Source organism: Rhodnius prolixus, unplaced genomic scaffold, assembly GCF_049639745.1.
Source record: "Rhodnius prolixus isolate KJV_2025 unplaced genomic scaffold, Rpr scaffold_5, whole genome shotgun sequence".
Classification (NCBI taxonomy): domain Eukaryota; kingdom Metazoa; phylum Arthropoda; class Insecta; order Hemiptera; family Reduviidae; genus Rhodnius; species Rhodnius prolixus.
In genome coordinates, this window is record NW_027411624.1 from 8,629,514 (window position 1) to 8,651,820 (window position 22,307).

The 22,307-nt window shown below is 32.6% G+C and overlaps 1 protein-coding gene across 3 annotated transcripts in view; it reads right to left on the reverse strand.

Moving 5' to 3' along the window:
* Positions 1 to 20,478, reverse strand: part of LOC141458431 (cubilin) — a 159,706-nt gene extending 139,228 nt beyond the window's left edge. For 2 of the 3 annotated variants that reach the window (XR_012460941.1, XM_074136391.1), the window contains exon 1: positions 20,275 to 20,465. The gene's annotated coding sequence lies outside the window, so the exon portion shown is untranslated. Of the gene's footprint in view, positions 1 to 20,274 lie in introns of all 3 variants that reach the window. The other variant, XM_074136392.1, reaches the window with a different exon arrangement.
* Between the last annotated feature and the right edge of the window lie 1,829 nt (positions 20,479 to 22,307).

The following is a 22,307-nucleotide window of genomic DNA, read 5'->3' on the forward strand; positions in this document are numbered from 1 at the left end:
ATCATTTTCCATTGGAAAATAGATGAAAAGCTAGCCCCACCCTCTGTAAAATCAAAAATGTAAGATTAAATTGAACTCACCAAAAACGTTTAATTTGTTCATCAGATTCATAATGAATTTTTATAGTTTATTGGATTGCACTACACTAAAAACATGTTATTAAAAAAGTAACAATGAATCCTTTTAATAATTAAAATAATTAAAAGAGAAAATTAATCAAATTTCCACTTTACAATCTTTCCGAAATACCGGAATGCATATCGTACATCAATTCGTTTCGACTCGGTAACGCCATCACTGAATCATATTGGCACCTTTGGCTGCAAAGAAAGGAAATTGTTAGTAATTTTTTTAATAATTTTTGATAAAAAAATCAAAATAAGTAAAACAAAATCAAAAATTTTTTAGTTATTTGGATACATCTTTATTTAAATTCAAACTCGTAGTTATTAAAGTAAATCATGTCGAAATTTTCATTATTAAATAATACCAAATTTTAATAAAATATTAAAAATATTTAAATTATTTTAATCTATTGTTTAATAAAAGGTTTTTTTTAAAAATTAAGTAATATTATTCATATATTTTGGACTAACGTCTTTCGCTATCTTAGAACTTAATATCTCTATGTCAAGGTATAAAAGTGGCCGTCTAAATTCATCTTGTAAGTAAATTTAAATTCATAATTGGTATAATTAGATAACTAAAAATAATTTTTCTTAAAATAACAAGTAGGAATCAACTATTTTAGAAAACTTTCCTTCTAAATACTATATTAAGTGAAAAATTAAGGTTCTTAAATAATCAAACAGTGAGTCAATAAATGATTCAATCATCAGTAAAAATAATTATGATTTTATTTAAAAATTTTCACAAATGTAACATTAATAAAAATGCAAAACTTTAATTTGCAGTTTAATATAATATAAACTAGAAAGATAGTGAACTATTTTTAAATATGATTAACATAAGTACATATACAGATTAGGATTAGTTTTTCTTAAAGCTGATATCTTTGCTTACGCAATTACTTATTTAAATATTAAACATTTACTTTGATATTTATTGACTTTAACGTTGTATTTTAGACTTAAACAATAATGCATATATGTCTATGAAAAGAACAGAGAGCAATCTGCATTTAGGAGGAATACAAACATACTTGAATAAAACTGATAACCAATACACTTCAGCAGAATGCATGCCAGCCAGCTAGGGGATCACATGAAATGAATAAGACCTAGAAGGCGAGCTTGGGAAGATGCCAACCAAGGCTCTTTAGGTCAAAAAGGAACATGCATTGGTCAAATTAAAAGCTGTTTGGACCAAAAAATTGTATGAGGCACACGAATTCCTCACATAAAACTGGTACCTCAAGTAGGTATGTACAGAAAGAAGGTATTTTTAACATTAGGATCTTTATCGCTTTGTATAAATATTTTCAACTTTTTAGGGTTTAACACATGCTTTTTATAACTGTACTATAAAATACCTGCTTATACAACTTCCTTATTCTTTGTGGTATGCTTCTTTTTCTAGCAAAATATTTGTTTCTATTGGTAAAATTTGACTTATACTGAAACACATAAATTCATAACTAGTCTCAAAGATGTAATGATCTTCCTAGAGTAACTTCATTTGCACCAATTTAAAAAAACACAAACAAATCTTGGAAAACTTATCTATTTTACACAGGAATTACACAAAACTTTACTCACATTTTCCCTCATTACAGTTTCAACTAAAATGCTTAACTCCTTCAGAAAATAAACTACACAAAAATAATTCTAATTATTGTATTCTAAATCATAAGTACATTAAAGTGCATATTGCTGTTTTGCATCCTCTCTTAAGATCATACAATCTTGATAGTTTAATGAACAACAATAATCTCTTTTTAATAAGTACAAAACAAAGGCTGCAGTTTACGTTTTCAATAAATGAGATTCTGATTACTTATTAAAGAGCTTGAGCAGTAAACAGAACGCCAGACATGGATATAGGTTATCTAAGAATGCAATGAAACAAAGAGCAGTAAAAATATGAAAATCCATCAGCAAATTGTTGAAAGGTTAGGCCAAGTTAAAACACTGCAGCAGTTGATTGTCAGTATTAATTTGAAAACCAATTGTAAAAACCTTTAATCAGTTTGAACCAAAATTCACTAGTATTTAAAAACAACAAATAACTGAACTTCATGAATTTGATGGTTATACCTTTAATTGGTGGCAGACTATGAAGAGGTCGCTTTAAGAGTTCATTTTGTAAACTATAGTAACATTTTTAATTTTGATTGAAAAAGATCTTGCTTGAAAACCTAAGACTTTCTATTTTTTTAGTTCTGCAAATTTTCTGCAGATTTCTAATTATTACTTTAATATAAGAAGATAGTTAATTACACTAATGCTCAATATGCTCAGTAGAGATGTTTTTCTTTAGAGTAGCCTAAAATAAATGAACCAATTATTTCTGCGAAAATGGTACAAATAAAAGTGATTGTCAAATAAGTTGTTTGTACCTAAGTTCATTATAAATCGCTGGACAAAATCTTGTCCAAAAAAAAAGTACAAAATATTATACATTCTCTTCGGTAAAATTGCTTCTAGGATTAAATTTGAAATTACAGCAATACCCTTAAGTTTTCTGATATTTTATAGGATATATTTAACTAATTTTGAATTTCCAGTTTGAGGGAGATAGAGACTTACCAAACTACAATTCCTTGATTTCTCCCTCACGTATTTTCATAATGGCAACAATTTTTTGGACAAAGAGCCAAGAGTCTTGTACGGAAGATGGAGACACTTAGACTAAAGACTGACTGTTTTTCACCCGTACTAATATCGTTGATACACGCAATTATTGAGGCGAGATTTTATAACTGGTTCGTACCTTCGTGGAAGCATCTGTCCTTTCGAACTCACATAAGTGAAGTACAGAATTTGTAAGGAAAGTCCATCTATCCAGCCACTGTTTCAACTTGATCCATTTTTATGTATTCCTAAGGATACAGAGTATTTTATGTAGGGATGAGAATCTGGAGAGCATAAGGGGCTTCGACCCTCATAATTAAATTTAAAAAGAATTACCATTTTCCTGTAACATCTGCCTTGTTCATTTTTCTCTCTATTGAGAAAACGCAATCCGTGGAAATTTGCATGACCTCCAGAAAATTTGGAATGTCTGCTGATCTCCTGTAGGTCAAAAAGAAAGTTTCTAATCGAACCACTTTCTAAAGATCTGCCAGAAAAGTTATGACAAGAAGAGATAGAAGGATTAGAATCCCTTTCTTTCCCAATTTGTCAGCTTCTTTGTTGCCTTAAATGCTACTACTCTGCAAAAAAAACTGAGACGTATGTCCGCCAGGAATTCTAATCCTTTTTCGGCAATCTTTTACACATTTTTTACCCTATGATGGACGTTTATCACCGCTTTTAGTCCAACATGTTAGACAAAGAAGGTAACTAGTCTTTTGTGCTCTTTTATCGCTGGTACTAGGGTGACGAAAGTGTCTGCCTGAAAGACTATTGGGATTCTTACAAGAAAGATGCTGACATGCAGTTTTGGCACCCCTATAAATTCTTAATTCTAGTTCTCAGACGTTTTTCCAATCCTCTTACTCATGGGCTTAATTGAGTTGAAGTTAAAAATCCACTAAAGGACAGACATAAAACCAATCTTTGAAATGAGGTTCCAGATAAAGAAATTGATCAATCAAATTTTTGTTTAAATATTTTTTTAATTGTACAGTTTTCGAAACTTTCTTAATCTACAATAAGAACAAGACCCCTGGGAGTTGGTGAGCTGTGTAGGCTCGTTGGCCAATCCCTAAAGAATCTTAATCTAAGTGCAAACTTTTTTTTTTTTTTTAAATTGCATTTCTGAATAACAAATAGTTTTGCAAAAGTAAATTACCGTGAATAACAGTAGGTTATCTGTATGCATTTTGGTAAATCTAATGTCTAATAAATAAATTATACTATAACTAAAAAATGTGAGCTTCTAACTTAAGTCCCTGGAATTTGAAAAGAAGTTTAAAGTTTGAAAACGCTTTCTAGGGAACTCACAAAATTACTTAACCACTTACTTATCTTTGCAATAGATGTATACAAACATATAAATCATCCTAAATATTTGATTAGTTACTAAAGGTTTCTATTTTGGTTAGCTAATTTGGAATTAGAAGCAAACTAAATTATATTTTGATTACAATTCTAGGGATGAAAAAATAAATGCTAGTTTCAGTCTTGATATTTATTAATTGTGCCGAGCTTTCAACCTAGGGACTAAGGTCATCTTCAGGGCTTATTGTCTAAGTGATATTTATTAATTGTGCCGAGCTTTCAACCTAGGGACTAAGGTCATCTTCAGGGCTTATTGTCTAAGTGATATTTATTAATTGTGCCGAGCTTTCAACCTAGGGACTAAGGTCATCTTCAGGGCTTATTGTCTAAGTGATATTTATTAATTGTGCCGAGCTTTCAACCTAGGGACTAAGGTCATCTTCAGGGCTTATTGTCTAAGTGATATTTATTAATTGTGCCGAGCTTTCAACCTAGGGACTAAGGTCATCTTCAGGGCTTATTGTCTAAGTGATATTTATTAATTGTGCCGAGCTTTCAACCTAGGGACTAAGGTCATCTTCAGGGCTTATTGTCTAAGTGATATTTATTAATTGTGCCGAGCTTTCAACCTAGGGACTAAGATCATCTTCAGGGCTTATTGTCTAAGTGATATTTTTATATGGTTATTGTTCAGTTGGTGTATCCTGTGTTTTGTTTGCTGATGAACACGAGTTCATAAACCATGCTATTGAAATAATGAATCGTTCACCAAAAATAATGAAGAGTAATTACAATTCTAAGGTTCAATTTGTTTCCTACGTCTTTCTTCAGTTGTAATTATGAGAAGTAAACTAACGTCCAAATAATTTACATCTGTTTTCACTTAAAATATCCAAAGTACAGGCACTTTTAAGCATATGCTTTTTTAATTGAATATTGGGAGAGATACTGAGAGCTCCAAACTGGGAGACAATTCATTATTTTGAGCAATTCCCAGTCTCTCTGATAAATTAATTAACTTCGGATTGTACTTCCTGGATAATAGTGTACTCAAGAATATTAAATACCCACTTTTACCATTGACTTTTACCACTCGACCAAACTCTTGAGTATCGGAAGCAAATTTGTTACAAAACTAGGTACTAATTTTATTTTTTTTACCCTATTGATATATTCTGTCCATTATACATTTTAACTTTGTACTCAAAATATTATTTCGTATTCAAGGGCCGTGTAACATGTATTCCAGATAGAAACTGAATTTCGAAAACTTAAGGCCAAAGAAAGAAGTAGCCCCCCCAAAAAAGCAATAGAATAACCTTAAAATAAAAAATTAATTTAACAATTAAACCATTTTTGATTTCAATGAGAGTTTCAGCCGTGGCAATCTAAATTTGCTATTAATTATTCAAGATGAAGAAATGCTGTTTATTAACAAACAAGCTCCTCTTGTTTGTTAATAAATAAAACAACTTTGCTTATAATGAAAGCAATTAAAGTATTGGATAATTATTATGTCTATACATTTATTAAATTGTAACTTTTTAATTGGAGTTTTTACCACAACTTTTCCTGTATTGAAGTTGCTTATTATTTGTTTTCATTTTGTAAATTACTCATTTTTATTTTAAAAATGAAAACTGTTTTGTTCAAAAAGTGATGATTTTCTTGTTCTTTTGCTCAGTTAGTAATTAAACAGATTTTATTCATATCATCCTTAAATATGACTACATTTCCTGCTTTATTATTTTATTGCTAAAATTCTGGGTAAATATGGTTAAGAAGCAATTAATGGGTTTTCTAATTTTTACTTTCAATAAATATTCAGCAATTAACTTTCATTAAGCTGAACTTGGTATAAATATGGAAAATTTAATGTCATATTTTTTTGTTGATATGTGGTCATAAATGCTAGAAATGTACCAAATCTCCCGCGGGGAATTAGGAGCAATATTTTGGGTAAGTAGAGCCTTGAAATAGTAAAAATTGAAACTATGCGGAAATGGTTATCTCTTTGGGGTAAATTCATTTATTTACGGAAAATAAGTTTTAAAAAGCACTAAAAGTAAAAGGCAATTTATATCATCTTCATGGTTAACATTGGAAAACCTCCAATTCAAAGAAACGAGTCGAAAACTCGCTGAGAATATGGTTTAGAAATGGCTGAACTATCCTTTCTTAATAAATGTAAATGCTGTATCGCAGTCCACTCTCTGTGATCAGCAAATAGGGTGTCAAGCCCTTGAACTATATCTTCAATCTTTAAACTGTACGCCTGGGTTTCTGAAAAAAATATCTCTTCTGTTCTAGAACTGGAAAGTATATTGCGGAATGTGGAGTCTTAGCTAACTGATGTAGACTGTTCGATAATGATATGAGATGTGCTTTGGGGGTGCCTTGCCAGTCTAGTGAGGTAAGCGCTCAAAGAAATACATTTTCTGTACGTTTTGATGTTAAGAATTGAAGTGAGAATTGCTCCAGCTTAACTATAAGTCATTCCTATTCTCCCAAGTAAAGCAAACAAAAACTTAATTGTTCTCTGCTTAGAATCTTCAGATCTGGTTACCTAGATATTGTTAAGATACCTAGAGATTCACAACCTGAAGTATTTCCTTAAGAGAATACTGTTTCCTATCAAACTATACCTAATATTCGCGAAGCAGGGCCTACAGGCTTAAGTAATGTTATAGTTTTACCAACTCTTGGAAATGAGCAATGAACAATTTAAGAACAAAGTTCTGTGATCTTTGTTCGTAATAGTTTTCATGAAAAATGATTTAAAGGGAACACTGGAAAATCCAGGATAGTTCCTTCAAAAGTATTGTTTTAGGAAGATGCTGGAAATAACGTTTAAGGTAAGTTTGGAGCTTGAAGAAAAGTTAATAAATTAAAAGAATGGAAAAAAGAAAGATGAGGAACTGTAATTATACCATTAAATACATAAAAAAGAAGAGAAATGAATGATGAAAAGGTTTTCTGGAAAGCTAATTAAAAAGAAACTACTAGCATTAATTTGTATCGTTCGTTCAGCTTTCAATGAAAGCAATTTAAGACTCTCTTGTTTGGTGCATGAAAACATAGTTCGATGTTTACCTACAATTTTATCAATAAAATTGAATATTATGTCTACGGATAGTAGTTTCAAACAGTGTAACAAAAAAATTCCGCTAGATGGCATTTGCTGTCTAATTTGGCACACTAGGTAAACAGCCTTGGCAAATCTGAATGTACAAGATATTTTAGAATATTCTTGTCTAAATTCATTCTGCTGCATTAGACCAACTATAATTTCATCCTAGAATCCGTGAATAAATAAAATTTACTTATCTTTGTGAATTTACTCTTGAAATTAAATGTTTAAATCAATTTTTTTCTTGAATATAAAAAGTATTTCTTTCAGCATTTGTTATTACTTCTAAAATATAAGTAATTTAGAAATAAGTATTTATCCTTTCAAGTTTGTTATTTTTCTAAGGTTTTCTTTTAGTTAATTTTTTGTTTAATTCTTTTAAGAGCTTACTTCATTTTGTAACATTTTAGTTTTCTTCCCTAGTTAACTAACCCCTTGTTCGAGTATTTTTACTGTATATCTCTTACTCATCTACAAAGTAAGAGAATCGTACAGATCTTCAACTTTGAGTTTTCACCAAAAATATTCGTTTGGCAGAGTTTTAAATACGAAAAGTATTGATCTACATGAAGGCACGTGTCCTTACTATGCCGAGGACGTTCTCCATTGCCAACTATTCAGTAGTTACGTCTAAATAATGAGCATCTCAATCGTGCTGGAAGTTAATATGTTCAAATTTCTATTTGTTCAGCTAAGATCCTTTCTGGGAACCCAAATAAATGAATTAAATGGCCGTACAGAGGTAATAATTACCAACAGTACAGGAGCCGTTGGGTTCTATCTGAACCTAAAGGCTACAGAACTGGGTTTTGTTTTGGTTCATAGTTGCATTCCTTTTCTCCGAGAAGAATATTGTAGCGGAAACAACGCTTCTCCGGCAGCACAAAAAGACCTTTCCGAAAGCGTTGAACATTACCAGCATATACTTGTTCGGCGGTTTGTTGCTTTCGTTTGTTTAATTTTATATTTGAATTGCTTTAACTGAAGTTATTTATTTTAAGGGATAAGTGCTCGATGTGCCACAATTCGATTACGAACATTTTATTGCATTTCAAATTATTAGATTTTTCTAAAAAATTATCTTACAAGTCTGTGATTCTCATAGCAAAGTGAATACATGCACTAATGCAATATGCATACAATACATATCAATGGGTCTCTCCCAAAGGAGATTTCAATGATTTGATTCATGTATTTTAGAATATTCATCTAATCCTCGGTTTCGCTGGGAACTAGAATTTGTATTTTTTCCAAAGAAAATTTTAATTAGTTTTCCTTACTTTCAGTTATTGTTTATAATAATAGGAAGTTTGGCAATTATGTAGAATTTTCGAAAGATATACATAATTTAGAGGATTGTGTTTGCCTATAACTGCTCGGCTAGCAGATGGGATCATGCCCTTGCATTTAGGGTTTCCAATAATGGGAAAAGTTGAAAAATGTATGACTAATAAATAATTTATTATTATTATTATATTTTGAAGATATTTAGAGTGTTTCTGAATCTACTACAAGTGCAACTTTACTAAGCATAATTTTTAGTCTTTCATTTGCTTTGCACTTACCCACTTAATGTTTATGAAAAGTAATGTGCAATTATACATTATTACATTATTTAAAGTGAAGTAATCGCCTATTTTTTCAAACATATTTTTTTAAATTAGGTTTATTTCTGTTAGTAAATACGCATCAACAAAAAATATTCATTTAAAACAAATGTTGCTTTATCTACGTTCTCTTCATCTCCTCACTGTAACCTTGAAATGCTCCTCTTTTATTTATTAGGCTATCTTTATTATAGGCTATCTTTTAGGGATGTTAGTATTTCAAAATGTGAACATTTAAAACAAATGTTGCTTTATCTACGTTCTCTTCATCTCCTCACTGTAACCTTGAAATGCTCCTCTTTTATTTATTAGGCTATCTTTATTATAGGCTATCTTTTAGGGATGTTAGTATTTCAAAATGTGAACATTTAAAACAAATGTTGCTTTATCTACGTTCTCTTCATCTCCTCACTGTAACCTTGAAATGCTCCTCTTTTATTTATTAGGCTATCTTTATTATAGGCTATCTTTTAGGGATGTTAGTATTTCAAAATGTGAACATTTAAAACAAATGTTGCTTTATCTACGTTCTCTTCATCTCCTCACTGTAACCTTGAAATGCTCCTCTTTTATTTATTAGGCTATCTTTATTATAGGCTATCTTTTAGGGATGTTAGTATTTCAAAATGTGAACATTTAAAACAAATGTTGCTTTATCTACGTTCTCTTCATCTCCTCACTGTAACCTTGAAATGCTCCTCTTTTATTTATTAGGCTATCTTTATTATAGGCTATCTTTTAGGGATGTTAGTATTTCAAAATGTGAACATTTAAAACAAATGTTGCTTTATCTACGTTCTCTTCATCTCTTCACTGTAACCTTGAAATGCTCCTCTTTTATTTATTAGGCTATCTTTATTATAGGCTATCTTTTAGGGATGTTAGTATTTCAAAATGTGAACATTTAAAAACAATTTGGCACTTGGACTTCAGTTTCATCACCTCTGATATTGTTGAAAAAAATCACACCAGTTTTCATTGATTTCTTACAAGCTTCTCATCCAGCAAAACCGTGCATCTTATTTTTCTTTTGCTTGTCGAGGGAAGATCTCACTTTTCTTTTAGATTTAATGAATATTTCTTCAGTCTCGAGTAGAACAAAAGAAAAGAGGCCGATTGAGGAGAAGGTAGTATTAGTGTTTCGTTGAAGTCATCATAATATTGAATTTAAATCGACATCTTAGGGCAGAACAAAGGGATAATAAAGGGGATTTTTTGCCCTGGTTGTTTTATTACTTTTTACAAAGCTCTTTTTTTTTGGTAAAAATGTAAAATTCTCTTACGTAATCATTTAAATCGATTTCAATATTGAATTTCGTCATTTCTTTTACTTTAAAGCGTGTCAACAGCTGAAGTGATTAGCTTCCAGGGCCATTTTGCAGTTCACTGCCTGCCTCCCACAGTGAGTTATAAGCTTCTAGAAAGAGAAAATCTAAGGGTCGACTGCTGCTGGATTCGAACCCCTTTTACCGGGAAGTTGCAAGTGACTCATTTGAAACACAACAGTGAATCCAAGCCAAGATCTCCCAAAGAAGCACCACTAAATGAATCCCAGCACCAAATTAGATTGTCATTCTAGAAGACCTTCCATCCAGACCGTCACCATCCGGGTTACTTTCAGATAATACACCAGCAGGACTCTTATAGATGAATATCTTACGCTGTAAGATGCTCATTTATGATCAAAAGTAACTGTGGAACCCCGTACTTCACTACGGACTGCAATATTTTTATGAGTATGAGATGTTTTGATGAAGTGGTTATGGGCGCGCACATTATTTACATAACTGTTAGTTTTTTCCTATTAATTTTCCTGCCATGTTTAATTTTTAACAATGATTGTCTGATTTATCTCTTTGGCTAGGAACTTTTTCTCACGGAATATTGATTTTACTGGGGCTCCAGGTGATCTAGTGACGCCACTCAATTCTTAATAGAAACATTATAGTGGACATGAACAGTAATAAAGGCAACTATCTTTGAGCTCAAATTGTAATGTTAGGGAAAATTTAATGAAAAATCCTGAGTTTTTCACACCAGTTTTTGGTTTAATAGGATTTCCTTAAAATGATTTTTAATTATTTAGGTTATTGTAAATTATTTATTTTATCTTTTTTCTAGTTCATAAATGTCTTTTGAACATCCTAAAGATTTTAAAAGTAAATCTTATTGTTTAGTACAAAGAGTTGACCTTTTAGTTAGTTCCATTATTTATAATTTGAGAAATGTCAGAATGGGAGCTAGAAATTCGATTAAACCTTAAATTCAAAATAAGCAAACTTTATCTGTCAGATATTGGGATACCCAAGCGAAAAGTTTTAATTTTCTAAAATTTTTCTTTGTTGAGATATTTTCTTTTGTCATACAAACCATTTTCTTTACCAAAAAAAAATCATTCTGACATTAACGGGTCTTAAATCTATTATTTTTTATAAAAAGTTGATTTTGTAGTTATTACAGGATAGTTGGCATAGCAACAGAAAGCAAAATTTTTGTTTTTCTATTCTAATAATAATTGGCAAACGAAGTGATAATAGTTAGTATCATAAAATCTCGATAGGTTGCGCCTAATGTGTGTATTTTAGCACTTCTATAACCTGGCGAACAATTCCAGTGGAGTGGCTTCTTGCTACTTCGTACTTTGGTAGTTTTTTTTTTTTTTTTAAGGTTATGTAAACTAAAGCAACGACCCTTGACCCCAAGAGAAACTGTTGACACTCGTTCAGTAAAGTGAGTTGTTTTTAGACCTTTCGTGAATCTTTAAAATAAACAAAAATTCTAGAGTGGACAGATATATGACTTACTATAATTCTTGACTTTTTTTAAAATTTATACTTTTAATTGAAACAAACCAAATTGTTCTTCTTTTTAAAATGTATTAGGATCGTGAAATATACTGAAATGAAACTTTAAAGAGAAAATTATCCTCAGTTTATTTCTTGCCTTTTAAAGCAAATTATTTTGGAAAAACGATATAAATAAATGTTTGTAGATAATTAGATAAGTAAAAATAGTTTAAAGAAAATGATTTTTCCATTTTCAAGAAATTCTTGAAAATCCATTCTTTTAAAATGGTACTTCGGATTCAGAAAATTTTGCTGATTACAACAGGATTTACTGTGCTACGTTTCCAAAAGCTGTACAATAATTTTTGATCCAGCGACAAGGATGATGTGATTATTTTTTCCCTAATTCTAAAATCGTTAGGTTGCCTTCCAGGGAGAGACCTGTGCTTTACAATGGGCTTTCGATCGCACAGTTTCCTCATATCAGGTAATAAGAGAAACGTAATTATAAATACATTGTGAAAACCCTTTTTTTTAAAAAAGTTAATAAATTTTCCCCCTCAAAAATATTAACATTCTCAGCTTAGAATATTGAAGCTGCTAAAGCCGTATTGTTTAAATAATTCATTTACATACACTAATGGGAAAATAGATTGTATATGGTAATTTCTTGTTCGGTAAATGCTTTGGAGGTGTTTTGAAGATAAAAAGGTGTAAGTATATATATATGAAAACGGGTTACTGGAGAATTACAAGTGGTAGCACCTGGCTTGACTTTACGCACACAGGGGTTTGGGGCTACGCTATGAGGCTACCAACTTGAAATTTTAGCCATTCTGTGAAGAATATATGTACATACGAGATCGTAGTTCTGAATTTGGATACATATCTATGTCTACATATTGTAGACACATAACATCTGAATAAAACACCAGCTGATTCACTGCCACTTCTATAGCTAGACATTATTCTCTTGTTCTCTAGTTGTCCTGCACTCTCCAGTTGTCCTTTTTTTCAACATTTAATAAACAATCTGGTGCTAACACCTCGTATGACTACCTCTCTTATCTCTGTTTAAGGGTTTAACATTTCTTGAATCTTAAAATATGCCCTAAAAATATACTACTCTTCAGTACGTGTCTTTTCAATACTATTTTCCGATGGCCATCAAATTACCTTCAATTTGGGATCTGGGTAATATTTAATTGGTAATTAGTCCAGACTAATATTTTTGGAGTTATGCTGTCCACAGATTCTCCAGATAGAAATATTCACGACCACACATCTCCTTCCCCACCTGCTGGCTTTCCCTTCCACCATAAGCCTATTGAGGCATTTAAGGCTAGACTCACATAGAATCAACATACAACCTGCAAATGCATCTTATTAGCCTCAGTCTGGTCAAGGTCTAACGGCAAACCTCCAACCCCCGGTTTCCAAAGCGGTTTCCACCCTCCAACCCCCGGTTTCCAAAGCGGTTTCCACTTTGGTAATTGCCTCTCGAGCATCTTGATCTACACATCAGATTGAATTACACTTGCCAACTCAATTTAGCCTCAAGCGTTAGTCCAAGCGACTCAGAAAACATTTCTACTGAGTGAGACCAGTTAAACACTGGCTCAGGAGCTTGCGCGAACAGTAAGCTAATCTCTGATTCCTGTGATGATAGTTTGGTACATTCATCAAGGCTAGAGGAGGGGATGATGTCGGAGAGAGAAGCCGAGGCTTCAGCTGTTTACAAAGTACGGCTTCTTTTTTTGGTTAATATTTTGGTTAATAATCAAATACTTTGAACTTTGATATTATTTGAATTATATTTTAGAATTTTAGAATTAGTGAATTTGAAAAAAAAGTCTATCTATGCATCTAAAAAATATTGCCACAAATTTTCGTTTTTAAGTTACTCTTTGCCCAAGCGTTGATACATAAAAGAGCTTTTACTGAGTCAGAAGTTAGAGAAGATCTTCTATTGGTCCTTTAACAACACAGCTTGAAATCAAGCTGAAAATAATCTATCAGATGGCACTGAAGTTGCACAGATACTAAAAATATCTTTCGCCATTCTAGACAAATTTTTGAAGGAAATTCTCATGTGTTTTCCACCATTCTAAAATTTCAACGTCTACTGGTGCGTGGCTCAGATACCACTTTAATACTTAAACAAAAATTCAAAAAAAAAACGAGATATCTCGACGAGACCGAGACTGAGACCGAGATTTGAGCGACAGAGACCGAGATCGAGACGAGACACTTGTCATACGAGACCGAGGCGAGATCTGCGTATAAAGTTTCGCCTCGTCTCGGTCTCATGCAGCACTATTCAAAACTATGCATTTTCATAGAAATTCCGTATGTAAGTCAGTTTGCTTGAACTTACAGACCCACAATCCAATCCTCTCCATTCCAGATCATCCTCCTAAACGATTAAAACGCCAGTGTTCTCGCGATTTTCTCTCTTCTGAAGAGAGTAATTAATCCTAGAATTGTGACTTAGGGAGAGTTACCGCTAGGTAACTTCTCGCCTCAATCATCATAGTCTTTGTTAGTGATACTGATAGTACAACCAGCGTTGCTTGTTACTTTCAAAATAGAATTTAAATTAAAAAATATATATGTTCATTTTAAAACATATTGATGTTAGAGATGAAGGGAAACGTAGATGTTGGGTAGAAGTTGAAGACAGGTTGGTAGACCTGGTGGAAATTTCCGATTTTGAGCCAACACACTTTAATTGACTGTCAGTCCAAGTTTTAAACAGTTTTTGTGTCTAGTCACTTTCCTGCCTTACGCCCCCATACCTTTCAGTCATCCCCATACTCCGTTCTTCCAGACCTCTTTCTTTTCTAATTTCTTTTCCTTGACTTTCTCTTTTCTCCTCCCTTCTCACTCTTTAATTCTCATTTCCTCTTAATCCCTCTTCCAATTTATCTCTTTCATTAATGTTTTTGTTACTCCCACTTTCAGATCCTACTTACTTCTTTCTATTCTACTCACTTATTCTGCTTTCTATCCCTTTTGTTTCAGATATAGCCTCTTTTTTTCCATCCCTTCAGAGCTCTCCCTAGGGATCGATTTTTTCCTTGAGTAACTTCTAGCCATTTCAAATAATTCTTTCATATCTTTATAAAATTCGATATTATTTTTTCATTATCAACTACTTTATATATACTTATTCTCTTTTATAAAATCATTTCGAACTAAAGGTATCGATATATGTTCCATAAATTCGAAAATCTGCTCAAATTCAATAATTTCTTTCTTACAAAGAGTAAAAGGAAGTTACAATTCTTTTATTAAAATTGTATACTAAGCTACTAAAAGGAAGTAGAAAGTAAAGTTTAGTAATCGCCCATTTTTTTTTTTAGGCGGGGCTTAGCGTCCAACTACCAATTAGGTGTCGTGGGCGGAGGCGGAAGCTCATACTTGACTATAAACAATTTTTTCTAACAAATAAAAAACTAGCCATACGCGGAACTCGAACTAGGGATCTCCCACTTACAAAGCCACGCTCATGATCATTAGACCAATACCCGCCCAAAGAGGAAGTAGAAGCCCTCTCTCAACCTTGCAAGAATGGAATAAACATTAAACAGGAAGTCTGTCCATCACTGACAAAGCGATGAAGAGATAGTGATGAATTATTTTAAATTGGAATATGGCCAGATGACAGATAAAGTCTACAGCATCACTGAGTGTTAAATATTATATATAATCTGCTTAGTGATAAAACAATTTATCCATAATTTTGCATAAATTATTCTTAAAATAAAATTTGATTAAATCATCAATTAGTCCGATTCAATTGATGTGCCAAATGTGGTTTCTAGAATGTTGAAGACATTAGCCAACAAAAAAATCACAAGAACACAGCGTGAAACAATCACACGACAGAACGTAAACATAATTTAAATAATTGTATAAACAATTTACTTTCTAAAGCTCAACACAGAACTGTTTACCTTTAAAGGGGTTTTAGCTATGCTAGACCATGTTATACTGCTAAGTGTTTACGGTTTAGTATACACAAAAATAAAACGTTCAGTCTCCAGTTGTAATGTAAGCCAGAGAAACCAACAACACGATTGTGACGTTTTATCAGGAACTATCGTTTTACTTATCCGGTTTTTAATTTCTATTTCCGCTAATAAAAGTGAAGAATTTTTTTTGGGAGGAAATACGAGTTTAAGAGATTCTGAATCCAAAAGAGACTACAAATATTTATGTGCGTTTGAACGGAAATAATTCGAACGATTTTTTGCGATTTTAAACCAAGCACGCAATAATTTCAATAATTTTTATTAAAACTATTCCTAAGAAGAGTCTATTATGAGCCCTTCTTGGGAAGAAGGATGTTTACTCTAATGTGCCACTTCAGAAGAATGTATGATCATATCCACTCGTATATGTTATTCAGGAATACGAGCGTTACTAAAAATTGAAAATAGATCTTGAAACTACTAAACGCTTTCTCCTCAAAGTAGTGAGAGAATTTAAAAAAATAAAATACATATAGTATCTAAAAAATGGACGCATAAACAATACAATATGCTACTATGAGTTTGAAGTAGATTGGTTATGGACGCGCCACTGCCCCCGTTGTCATGGTGTTCAAACCCCGTGTATTTCATCGAACGATTTATTTAGAAGAAGATAGAAGATTTAATAAATAAATAAATAAGAAATATAAAATACTGGAGTTACACCTTTGTTTTTATCAGCATCAAATTACTTACATCTTTGGCTGGCTTTTTGTAAAGAAAATGCTCTTTTATAAGAAACAAATTTTGTTTTAAATTACATTGTAAAAAAAAAGCAAAAATGGAAGGAATATGAATTATTTGAGTTTGGATCAATCAGATAATCGCTCAAAAGGCAAAAGTAACTTTGATGCGATGTTGCGCTAATATAGAGGCAATATTTATTTAATATAGCTCATTTTCGTTCCTAAGCATTTTTCGTGTTTTCGCGACTGAATAGTAGGTTTTGTTTGATACCAAGTGAGGGAAACCGCATCGATAAATTTCCGGATAAAGTGTCTTTAAAATTATAGTATCCTAATTATAATGTTACGAATAAATAAAATATTAATGTATTTTTTTTTTTTTTGCAAATATTAAAAGAAAAAAATCTACGATACACAAAAAGTGATTTAACATTCTCTTAGACACGCGAGAATTACAATCGTAACAGCTTTGTGAAATTAAGTACTCGCCGTAAGAATTTAAGTTTTAAGATACCATGAGTTTAAGAGAAAGAAAGAATAAAGAGAGAAAAAATAAATTTATTATCCTGGGACCATTGCCTCCTAATAATAAATGCATGTACAGTTGGAGGCCCTATTGGTTTGGCCTGTATTTTAGATATTTATATACAAAAAAATAAGAAAGTATTTACAAAAATAAGAATTAAAATTAATGAAATAAATGAACTCATTTCGGAGGAAGCTAGGTAGAAAGGAGATCATTGAACAGAAGGGATTTAAAGATGGAAAGGGTAGGAGCATGGCGGACAGATGAAGGTAAAGAGTTCCAGAGAGAGGTAGCGCGTATTAGGAAGGATTTGTCGACGGATGAGGAACGGTGTGAGGGAATATAGAGATCAGAGGAAGACGAGATCAAGTATTAACGGGAATGGATCGAGGATTTGAACTTGAAGAGTTGGAAAATATAAGATGGCTTTTGAGCCTGGATGACTTGGAAAATGAATGAAGCCACACTGACGGCGCTAGACAGGAGAAAAGCCACTTCAACTCATCGCAGTAGTGCGAAATGCGAGTGTCTCTCTGGTAATGTTGTAAATAAATCTTATGAAGCAGTTCATGAGAGGCGCTGGAGCTTAGCTTCAATAACACCAGAAAGACCGGCCATACACGGAAATGGGGGGGAAAACAAGAGAGGAAACCAGGAGCTGCCGGCGCCTTAATTGGGGACGGGAACTATTAAACTGCTTCAAGATGTGGATGAAGCGGCGTGAGATTTGGGAAACATGGTTTTTCCCAGGATAGGTTTTGGTCAGAAGTGATACCAAGGTTCTTAACAGAGAAGAAACATTTAATATTGAGGTGGCTTTGTAGAAAATATTCACGTGTTATTCAAAAATGATAAATAAAAGTTCTGTACAAAGGATTGTATGGTGATTTTAGGCTTTACTCCGATGCTATTTTATTGGAAGTTATGATACTATTACTTAGTATGCGTAAATACGTACCATAGGATATTAAGTGAGCTGTGGGAAATTCTAAGAAAAATAGCCTGGCCACGGAAGTTTTCCTTGCAATATTCTCTCAAAAACGGCTCAAATTATTTTTTAGTTAAAACTAATGTTGTTGTTTGTAGACACATTTGATGTAGTAAGTCTTTTATGGAGCTTATTATCGTGCAAAATTAGAAGGTTTTTTTTTTTTTTGAAGTTAATTAAAAACTTGAAAAAAGAATTGCAATAATCGAAAGTCGTTTGATTGATTACAGATTTTTCTTAAAAGGGGATTTCCGGGGTTGTCGGGGGCGACTTAATCCTGTTATATCCAAGAACCCCGCTTAATGCAGTGTTTTGTTTTAAATATGTGAATTAGTATTTCATGCAAATTCCCATTTAAATGGGCCACTTTTGAAATAACTCTTTAAACGAAGGGAGATTTCAAAGAAAAACGAACATAAAGTTTGTTGAAGTATTTTCTCTTTAGTTTGTTGATGGTGTTTTTTTGATTTTATTGCCGCCTTACCCCTTAAATAGGGGGTAGAAAGTGGCGACTTCCTGTTGACCCCCACTTTTTAATACTTAATTTAAAATTATTTTTAAAAAATGCTGTTAATTTCACTTCAATGTTTCAAATTGTTGCCAAGATATTCAATAATAAAGATTACATTTTCGTCGTTTTTTCGCCTATTTCTCTGTTCCAAAAACTAAAATTAAAAGCGGATTTTCTGTTAATTTCTAATAAACCAAATCTTAAAGCCATCAGGGACTTAAAAATCAGGTGAAACACCATTAAAACAAAACAAAAAATATTCCAGTTTATTAGATTAGATTAGATTAGATTCCATCTGGGGAATTGGCTATTCAGCCTACGCCACCGCGACACCCCAAGGATCTATTGTGGCAATTCCAGTTTATGTACAAAAATCGATACAAAAAAATATATTTCCTATTTATTCAAAATGTATATGGTTTACCTGATTTTATCTGATATACATACTCGTATATGTATGTAATAAAGAAATTTCAAGTTATAAAATCAAGGCTAATGTATAGGTTAGGTTATAATTGATATTTTAGAGATATAATTTTTTAGTTACTAACAAGTCAATTGTGATCGAAATTAAATTTATACAAGAATATTCATTTTGAGATTTAATGAGACAGTAAGGTGTTTATTTAAAATGGGGAGGAGGTAAGGCACTGTGTTTTGTCGAGATCAAATCCCAAAAGTCACAGGAAGTTCAAAAATTTATATTAGGTGGGGGTACTCCCATGAAATCTTACGGCTCTAACAGTTACAGTTATTATTATTATTATTATTATTATTTTAAACTGGTTCAACTCATTTACGATAGAACTACAACCTGTGAATGAACTGTTTAAATTCAGAGAATGCAGAAAATTCCTCAGACCGGATATACCAATTTACAAGATGGATTTTTCCGCCTTTTTTAAAAATAATTTTTACCAAAAAAAAAATAGTTTCCACAATTTTTCGTAAATATATTAAACCCTAGATAGTTTTATATTGAAAATTATTGGTCTTATGTAAGTAAAATCCGTTTATTTTATCCATTGTAGCACTCTTGATTTTTCTATATATCTTTATAGTTTTGGATTTTCATCCATCCATCAGTGGTTAAATTCATACGTTTTTGGTGTAGAAGAACCAGTTTTCCTCTTATGTTTCTGTATTGTACTTATCCATTGTGGATATTACGGTAGAGTAAAATAATTGGAAACCTAAGAGGAGGAGGAAAACAGCGGGCGGGGTTGAATTTCCGCTACAACAAAACTGATAACCTCTGATGATGCATGAAAATCCCAAAATCTGTTAGAAATATAAATAAAAGAAACATGTGCAGGACACTGGAAAAGATCGACAATATTCCAGCACTTCTCATCCAACTAAATTTCTCCTTCCCTAAAAAAATTTAAATAGTAATTGGTTCCATCCCGTTTTGAGATAATGTTGCTATTAATGAGGTTATGCATTCTTCTTTGCTCTGTTATTTAAAAGAAGTAATCTCTTTTTTAAGATAAGGTTTTCTTTTTTATTGAAATAAAAGGTTATTATAGCATGACTACTGTGGTGATTCTGGTAGCCAGAAATGAGAGAGGTTTTAATTGTAGCAGTTTAGCTTATAGGTTAGTATTTGTAGAGTAGGCTAGATGGGCGGCAAAGGGCCTTGGTTATCGATCGATCCCGCGACACTACGAGAGTGGAACAGGATGAGTTAGCCAACTGATATAGACTTTAGGTCCCGGCGTAACGCACGCGTTTACTCTATACTCTATTAAAGTCCTGCTTAGGCGTTTATGATTATTGGCAGTTAAGATTGGTGGTGAGTTATCGTGTATGGATAAAGTTTAATCCATTGATGAATTCTGTTCTGTGTAATTGGCTAACTTTTAGTACAAAAAAAATGGATTTTTTTTTTGTTTGGCAATTATATTAGAGTTAAATAAATAAAGAAGAGTTTACTTACAGGTATTGAGTGTAGTAATAATGGTTTGTCCATGGCTGTCGTGGCCGCACACGTTCCCCCTCGCACCCGCACACACACTCTCTCTCTCTCTCTCTCGCTCTCTCTCACTCGCACACTCGGGACACTAGGAGGCACTGCCCGGGTGTGCCTAACGGCCCTGAGGAGGTCTCAGGCCTAACTGAAGGGCGCGGTTCCAAATACTGCGCAACTCGCCGCTCTTAATAACAAACCCTACTAGCCTCTCCGCCCCCACCGCCTTCACCCGCCCCACACACTGGGATGGCGGTGACAATGCTTACTTCTTTCCCGTCGTCCCGTCTTCTTCCTTGCTCCGTTCACTTTAACTTCTACCACAACAAATTAACTACACTTCAATTATAATTTTAAAATAATTCCATTCTCCTTTCAAAACATTTGCCGGCGGGGAGGGTTCTTTCACCACTTCCACCTGTATCTGCTACCAAGAGTCCACATCTTCGCTAAGATCTACCAGGCAGATCCTCTCTGCCCGCTCCCAATGATCACTTAGTTGTTCACCGCCCTCCTACTTTATCACCACACAAATGATAAGCTAGTAATGGGCAATCGGTCTTTCTCTTACTTCCAATATTTAAGGTGAAGACTAACGAGTAACGTACTTTAGGGAATTTTTATTTATTTTTTTGAATGTAAAACACCACAAAAAAAATGTGAGGTGCTGAATAACTACTTTCTGTAATAAATAATTATAATTAGTGCGAGACGGAAACAAAAGTGAAGCGAAATCTCGGCTTCAAACTAATTAATCTACATCTGATGGTGGACACAAATTTGAAATCAGTCAGAAGGGGTCAAAATAAACGATAATTAATAATAATTAATACCTCATTATGTAAATCATGAAAAGTATTGTACAATTTGAATAAATATCATCTAGAATTGCGTGAGAAGAATGAAATTAAAATGATGATTTTTGAGCGATCAAAAAACACACACACAAATTACTGTGTACAGACAAACCACTCGCACTCAGGGTACCTCAAAATGGATCTTACTGGCGAAAACGCGAAGCTGCACGATCACAACTCTTCCTCTTACCGCTGGAAGAAGCAAAACAAAAGAGAAAGTAAAGCAAACAAAAAAGAGAATACTTAGTTCTCTTTAATATTTACTCCCGAACCAAATCAAGTCCCATCAGTTTAAGTTTAAATTTATAGTCAAACTTGAAACAGAAAGTTCAGGACTTACATAAATAAACAGTCGACAAAAGTTCAACTTAGCGACGCTTACTTCTCTTAGACCAGCATTATTGGAAGATCCACTGGGGACTAAATATTTAAATTCTCACTTAGTATATATATTCAAGTTTGGAAATAAATTTAATTATTTTAATGTCATTTTTTTAAATTTTATTACGCAGTAGTGGTATACACTGCTAAAAGATAGTATTAAGTGTCTACAAAATTTTCTATTTCGAGTACTTTCATTGGTAATAATAAGGTGATGACGTACTCTGAATCCTGAAAAAAAAAAAAAGAGATTTCTACAAATCCATAAAATCCGAATTAGTTTTTTCGAATCGTGGCTACCACGGATAACGAGAATTTTCTGTTTGAAAACGCTTCATTTTCTTTATATTTTAAATTATGCTTAATGTTCGCACGAAAATCTCCTGAGTTATAGGAGAGAGATGGGGTTCAGCTTCCCTCTACTGTGTAATTTAAGAGTCTTATACGGATTTAGTAATTTTACTGTACCGTACAAATCCAATATGTGTTAGTAAAATCCTAAATTTTGAGAAAATCCGCCCAACGAAAATTACCATTTTACCGTAAAAAATTTGGTTAATTTCTAGACTTTGCATAACAATTTTCAAGGCTTCCAAATATTGAATTTTACTAAGTGTTATTTGTCTTCGATATAGGTTTACTATATTAAAAGGACTTTTGATCTAAGGACATCGTCCGAGAACACGTACTCCAAATCGATTTGAGGAGTTAAAAAGTACTTGTTTTACTTAAAGTACTTAGAAGACCTCGTACATGTCCAGCTGC